Here is a 7190-nt window from a genome sequence, read left to right on the forward strand (position 1 = left end):
GGATGGCAAGAGTGACAGAGGATGGGGTACCTAACCTCTGTGCATAGAGGACCAGCGGACAGGGAAGCTGCTGGGCAGAGCGAGGAGCTCATGCTCATCTCTGTGGCCCTGGGGGACGGCTCTTATGTCGCTCATCTGTAGCAGGATTAAGGGGAAGGCTGAAACAGACCCTCACAAAGCAATGGCAAGAAATGACCTTATTTTTGGACAGGAAGTCAGCCTGAAAAAAATCTCAGCTTTTAACAAATACTAACCAAAACACTCGGAAGAAAAAGTTGCTACTTTTTTTTGGTCTCAGAATTGCAATGAAAAACAAACCTGAAATTTTAAAAAAGAAGTTATAAGTCTTACTTTGTGAGACTTTGCCTGTGAAAACATGATGTCTTCTGAGGTGACTACAGAGGGAGGATTTTGAAGAGTCCTCTAGTAGAGCTGGAAAGAGCAGTGGGTCCCCTTTCAGATTTGATCTTACCGTTTTCCACTGTGGGAGGTAGAAGGTAAACCTAGGTAAACATATGCAATGGAGAAAAATAAGCCTGAAGATGTACATTTGCGACACAAGGTCCACAATTCCACTGATGAATTTTAATAATTTGTAAACTGAAAAGGGACAAAAACCACAGAGGACTGAGATAGTTTATTCCCTCAAGAAAAAAACAACACACAACTCCCTCACACATAAAAAATCCACAGGATAGTAAATCCCTCACATTCTGATTAACACTACGCTTTTAAGCTGGCAGGATCTACCAGGATCTATTAAATATCAATCCAGGAAAGAATGCACATAGTGCCGTAAATACTCATTTCCCTCCAAAGAACTGCTGAGTGAATGGGCTGCATATCTTTGTCTACCAAAGGCTGTTTCATTTTCCCACCCCATTGTTCTGCTGTAGGCAAAGTTTTATTTACTTTGTCTCTAAGAACAGTCATTTCATAGAATCAGAGAATCATAGAATCAGAATGGTTTGGGTTGGAAGGGACCTCAGACATCACCTAGTTCCAACCCCCCTGCCATGGGCAGGGACACCCTCCACTAGACCACGGTGCCCAAAGCCCCATCCAACCTGGCCTTGAACACTTCCAGGGAGGGGGCATCCACAACTTCTCTGCGCAACCTGTTCCAGTGCCTCACCACCCTCACAGGGAAGAATTTCTTCCTTATATCTAATCTAAAACTACCCTCTTTCAGGTTAAACCCATTACCCCTTGTGCTGTCACTCCATGCCCTTGTAAACAGTCCCTCTCCAGCTTTCCTGTAGGCCCCTTCAGGTACTGGAAGGCTGCTCTAAGGTCTCCCTGGAGCCTTCTCTTCTCCAGGCTGAACAACCCCAACTCTCTCAGCCTGTCCTCATAGCAGAGGTGCTCCAGCCTTCTGATCATCTTCGTGACCCTCCTCTGGACTCTCTCCAACAGCTCCATGTCTCTCCTGTACTGGGGCCCCCACAGCTGGATGCAGTACTCCAGGTGGGGTCTCACGAGAGATTTCTCATGAGAGATTTCTCTTTATGCAGCACCATTGAATCCAAAGATCTTATGTTTATGAGCGTTACATGGAAATTATTCCGCTGTATACTAAAATGCAGATAAATAGGTTTTAAATATACTTACAGAGTAGCTGTAATTTGCTATTTTGCAGAAATTATTCCCCTGCATGAGAAAGTTTGCAAACTGACAGGTGACCTTTTCCTATAGATGCATTGCAAGCTGAATATTTTCTGTTTGAGGCACCATATCTAAGATCCCTTGGCCTGGTCCAGAGGAGGTGGGATGCAGAGTGTGACTTAAGAATGATGCTAACTACTATTTGTGGTTTTTTAGCTTGTCCGTACAAGTTTCAAGACCACAATTGCAATTGCAGTGTCAACAATCCTGCAAGAAGTCCAGGTGCATGTCTTAGACACCAAACAAAAAAGGCTTTCAGCTTTCCAGAGTATGTGGAGAAACAGTGTTGAGTAGCTCCATAAAGTTGGCAATAGTTGGCAGGAAACTTCCTGCAGTTTGTGGAGAAGTTCTTTGGCTATGCACTTCACAGTGAACTCTCATGTTATGTAGGATGGAAGTGGATAGAAGTGGAATAAAGCAAAGAAGAAATTCTAGCATTTCTTATAAAGGTGAAACTTTGAGCTTTTTATTAGTAGAAATGTGAAAATACTGCTGTGGCAGATGCGCTGGAAACCTATGGTCACATGATCGATAATCACTCCAATGGATTACTTGTTTGTGAAAGCAATAGTGTAGTTTTCCACCTACAGGTAAGGCAAATCATGTCTCTAGGAAGAGATCTTTGTGTATGCCAGCAATGTATTAGATCCTCTCTCACAGAGAAAGCAAACATGTAGCTGAAAAAGGCTTTTTCCCCTTTGGGCAAAAGATACCTCAAAGCATGAAAATGAGAAAGGTTTATTGGTAGTTGCTCATTTTTACACAGTTGAAAATGGAATTGACTGATGTCCGTTTGATTATTTCTAAGGCTGTAAGGAAGCTGCAGTAGTAATATTTGAAAAGACAAAAATAATGTACTGCAGTCAAATGTTTTTGATTTCGACAGTGTACTGATACTTGCAGCAGGTGATGCTAATGTGAACTCAAGATATCATTTCATCTAGAAGTTTGTGGGAAATCAGGACAAGTATTTCATTCCAAATGTTTGCTCAGCCCCTATACAACATACTGTAGGAAAAGGCATTGCAGATAATTTGTTACTTGGCTATAAAAGCTGTACAAGGTTTCAGGATTGCAGTTGCTGCTCTATTTTGGCAATATTGAATACATAGGAATGTTGAGGCATAACCCCACAGGATGTTTATTTCCATAATTTTTCAGTCAAAAGAATGTCAAAGTATTATCCAGATCTTGGCAGTCCCAGAAGACATGTAGTGCGAATACCTTTTTGGAACCGCTGTGTCCTTCGAGGCCGACAAAGGGATGCATCACCTCGATTTTATGCCAATGAATTACTTGAAAGGTAGCTTACACGAAGTGTAATCGTTCTTGAAGATTTCAGACTCGACAGAAGGCAGCATATGGATAATTGGAAGGAGGAATACTGTGTGACAAGTGGTCAGTAAAGCTCATGCTTCAGGAGCCTGGCATTAAGAAATTATCTACATCCCAACTGAAATTCTAGTCCCTGAAATTTCTTAAAAATTGTGGAATTAACTACTATTATCTGTCAAAATGCAGCAGAAAAAAACCATTTCTTTGGGTGAACAGCTTTGGGAAGATTGAAAAGAAACTTATTAAATGTTATGTTAACCTGAACTCTAAACTGAAGTTATTTTCACTTTTACAAATAAAAAAAATATTATTTGATTAAAATGCATTACAAGGCATCCAAGTTGCTTAGTATCTTTTTAGATAGTAAATTTTAAATTATCCTAACTGAATTATGCATTTGTACACTGCAGAAATGTACTGCTGAGGGAAAAAAAAAAGCCCTGCTACATGATGGGAAATGTATATTTCCCTTAGACAATCCTTAAAATGACATGTTGCATTTGTTTGCCGAGTGCTCATCCCTCATTCCCACCAAGGAGGACTCTCACTGTTCTGCGTGCCAGAGACCAGACTTGAGTCGCAGAGTACAGAACAGCCCAAGTTGGAAGGAACCTCGAAAGACAATCTGGTCCAACCTTCTGTGGAAAAGGAAGCCTAGATGAGATTATCTACCGCCTTGTCCAGTCATGTCTTGACAAAAATTGATGCAGAGGAGTGGATAGAAAAGGCTGTTCCTCTTAAGCATGTTCATCCCATGGGATTACTATAAACAGAAATGAAAGAAGACCAAAATGTCAAAAGCAATCAAGAGAAAGCCCCAGAAAGCTGGCTGCTTTCCTTGTGAGGACAAATGCAGAGGAGAAAAGCAGGGGGTGGGACAAGGACTGTGGTTGCTGTTCTCATTGAGGACGATCAGCCAAGCGCTTCCTGCGTCTACTGTATTATTGCTCTAATCTTCCCTGCCGTTTTCCCCAGCTCCAGCCTACTACAAGGTTATATGGACCCCAGCCTTCTTTTCTTCCTCACAACAACAATGGCTTTGTTCTTCATCAGAGCATGGGCTCTTCCTCTGTTCCTAAATCACAAGCTTGTCCCACAGTTAAGGGAGAGCAGATGAAGCACGTGTGAATTATGCAAACTGGATGCCAGAGGTAAACTGCAGTTAGGATAATGTTTCCTTGATCTCTCTGTTTACAGAATTATAGCTGGCTTGTAATGGTGGCAGTGTCCTCAGGAGCCCTTTCTAGGGTTTTCTGGGAACAACAAAAACATGTTAGGAAGAGGATGGAGTTAATCAATTGGGCTTTCCTGCTGCTATATTCAGCCTAGCAAGCTGCCTCTGACAGATGTTTCTGGTTTTAGGCCACAAGGAACTTTATTGACTGGCTTTCCCTGTGTTCAAAAAGCATGTAAAGCTATCAAAGACTTGTTTTCCATAAGAGCATTTTCTTGTCAGGTGATGTTTTTCTATCTCTGGCATAGTGGATTTTAATGCATCTCTCAATAGAGTGATCCTCCAAGAGACGAAATAGAGGAAATCTGCATTACCTGATTTTCTCTTCTGCCTGCGAGAGCCACGAGCTGTAAGTGACGTCAAAGTTACACAGCAGAGCTATGTGGAGCAGTGCCCAGAGCCCTCTGCTTGTCAACTCCCCATCGGCTATCCTGACCTGCCTAGTTTCAATAAAATTTCCTGCATGTCGTACAAATCAAATTAGAGCCAGCTCCCAGATGTTCCTTACACGGTTTGAGGCCAGTCAGTTAGTATTGCTGCCTGGGTCTTGTATCTCTACTTATCTCCCATGGCTTGCATGACAAGAAGGGAGACATGACTGTGTGAGCACCCGTGTGAGCTGGGTCCCCACGAGCTCTCTCCGGACGGGATGGGGGAAAGGAGGGCCTGGGCACGGCCCTTCTGCGGGCTGTGGGGAGATGGAGGACCCCTCTCCTGGCAAACACCTCCTCCTGCCCCTGACTCGCTGCCCTCGCCCTGAAGGATTTACCTACTCGAGCATTCAGCTCACCCAGCCATTAGACAGGATCAGACAAAACCAGGTTAAAGCAAAAATGGCCCAAATTCTCCATTTCACCATCATAGTCCCCTGAAGTGAGCAAAGTTACTCCTCAGTGTCCTGGCAAAACTCCAGGAAGGAGCTGTCTGCCCAAAGGATGTTGATGAGGTTATTGGTCCTCCCTGGCTCACGGCACAGCCAATTTTCAGAAGGGACATAACACCCAGCTTTATGTCTGCCCTGCAGATGGTGTCTTTTCTCATCAGTCACAACTATTTGTGCTCACAGCACTGGCCTCTCAAGGCATCGCGTTACATGGGTCAATCAGGACGGCAGTTATCTATCTGACCAAAACTACAGGTGCAAAATTATGCCTGCAGCTGTCTGTGGCCATAAAAACAAGGCATCCTCCGAAGGCAGGTTGCAACAGAAGCTGCCCCACAGTAGCTGTACGAGTCCTTCCTCTCCGGGCTGAGCGCCGCGGGGTGCTTCTCCGGCACGTAGTCTGTTCACCTGGAAGACGGAGAAATGCAATTTCACCCATCCTCTCCTGGCAGCAGTGGCTAGGAGGGATGGTTATTTTACTGGACCATAACATTATTATTATAATTGCTGCTTCATCAGACAGAATTATTAGTCTGTCAGTAATGCACTAGACAGCAACACTTGTCTCAAATGCCTGTTAATTATCTAAATAAGCAAATTTGCTTCCTTTCCCACTGTGGTCACTAGTCTCTTGTATCATTCGTGCAGCTGAAGCTGTGGTTTTGCAAATACCCCTGCAAGTAGTTGTTATTACAAGGATTGTCTCATTGAACACAGAGGCTGCCAATGCAAGGAAGAGATGCTAGACTAGTTCCCCAGGGCCGCATTCAAATGCTTTTGAAATCAGCAGAGAGATGCTCCCAGTCTTTCATGGCTTTAGGTTATATCCTCAGACAGGAATTTTTTCCAGGCAGGAACTTTGCTTCAAAAGTCTCTTGAATAAACTTGAGAGATCTGGTAGCTGATACAGCCAGTGGAGCCCCTGAATATATTGTACAGTTTTTTCAACATACAGTTTTTCTGCTGGGGAAAGCAACAATCTGATAATGCTTTCTTGTCCAGAGTCAGACCTGCAGTAGCAGGTTTGGAGACATCCAAAACCTTAAAATGTGGCTTTCAGTGTAAGGATTTGAGGCTGCAGACACCCACAGGATTTCAGTGCATACCCTCTGCTTGCTGCACAGCCAGGGTTTGCTCTCCTGTCACCACCACCACCACCCCCCCCCGCCTGCTCCACCTCACGCAAGCCAAAATCCTGGGAGAGTGTTCCCCCTGCCATCGTGGGCCAAACGATGAGAGGGATGGCTTCCCCACCCCCCCCCCCCCCCGCCCCCCGCTGCTCCCATCGCCCCAGTACAGCCCAGACCTTCCCCCAGGCTGCTGTGCACAGGCTGTAGCAGTGAGCTCCCTGTCCCTGAAGAAGAGCAGCTTCAGAGGGTAAATTTGTGCCTTGAAGCTGCAGCCCCCAAAAAGACGCAGCACAAAAGCAGGTCCCATGGGACGGCCATGGGGTGGGATGGCAGCGACTGGCATGGGTGCAGCGTCCCTTGGGCAGGGGCAGGGTGGCCCTGGGGGTGCCCAGTGGCACATGAGGAGCTCAGAAGGCATCGTCCCACCAACTGAGTTGTCTCAAGGTGTGCTGGGAGCCAGCCGCTCTTTGTCTCCCACCGAATGAAGGACAAAGAAAAGGAAGCTCCTAACTCTCCACCAGACTGCACTCGAGTTAAATGCCCAGCAGCCACCCAAATTTCTCCCTTTTTGGTTTAAATCTGCACAGAGTCTGGAGTGCAATGACTGCTGGAGGAGACCGAGACAAAGAAAACCAGAACTTGTTCCCGAGGGTACCATTTCATACAAATCTCAAACCATGAGGTTTCTCACAACAGTTTTCATTTTATTCAGGGATGTTAGCAAGAACATAATGAAAGCCATCATCAAAACCCAGGTGAATTTTACCACCTCCCAGAGATTTACCTTCCTGGCTGTGGCTGGTGACCCTACAAACGCAGAGCTGTAGGGCTGCTGCTCATTTGGGGCCATAAAAAGAAAACTGTGCACGTTTAATGAAAGCGGATAGAGCCATCTAGTGACAAGAGAAACACATTCTTCACTTCATGCTGTGAAAGACCTTCA

This window comes from Balearica regulorum, chromosome 1 (genome assembly GCF_011004875.1).
Source record: "Balearica regulorum gibbericeps isolate bBalReg1 chromosome 1, bBalReg1.pri, whole genome shotgun sequence".
NCBI lineage: Eukaryota > Metazoa > Chordata > Aves > Gruiformes > Gruidae > Balearica > Balearica regulorum.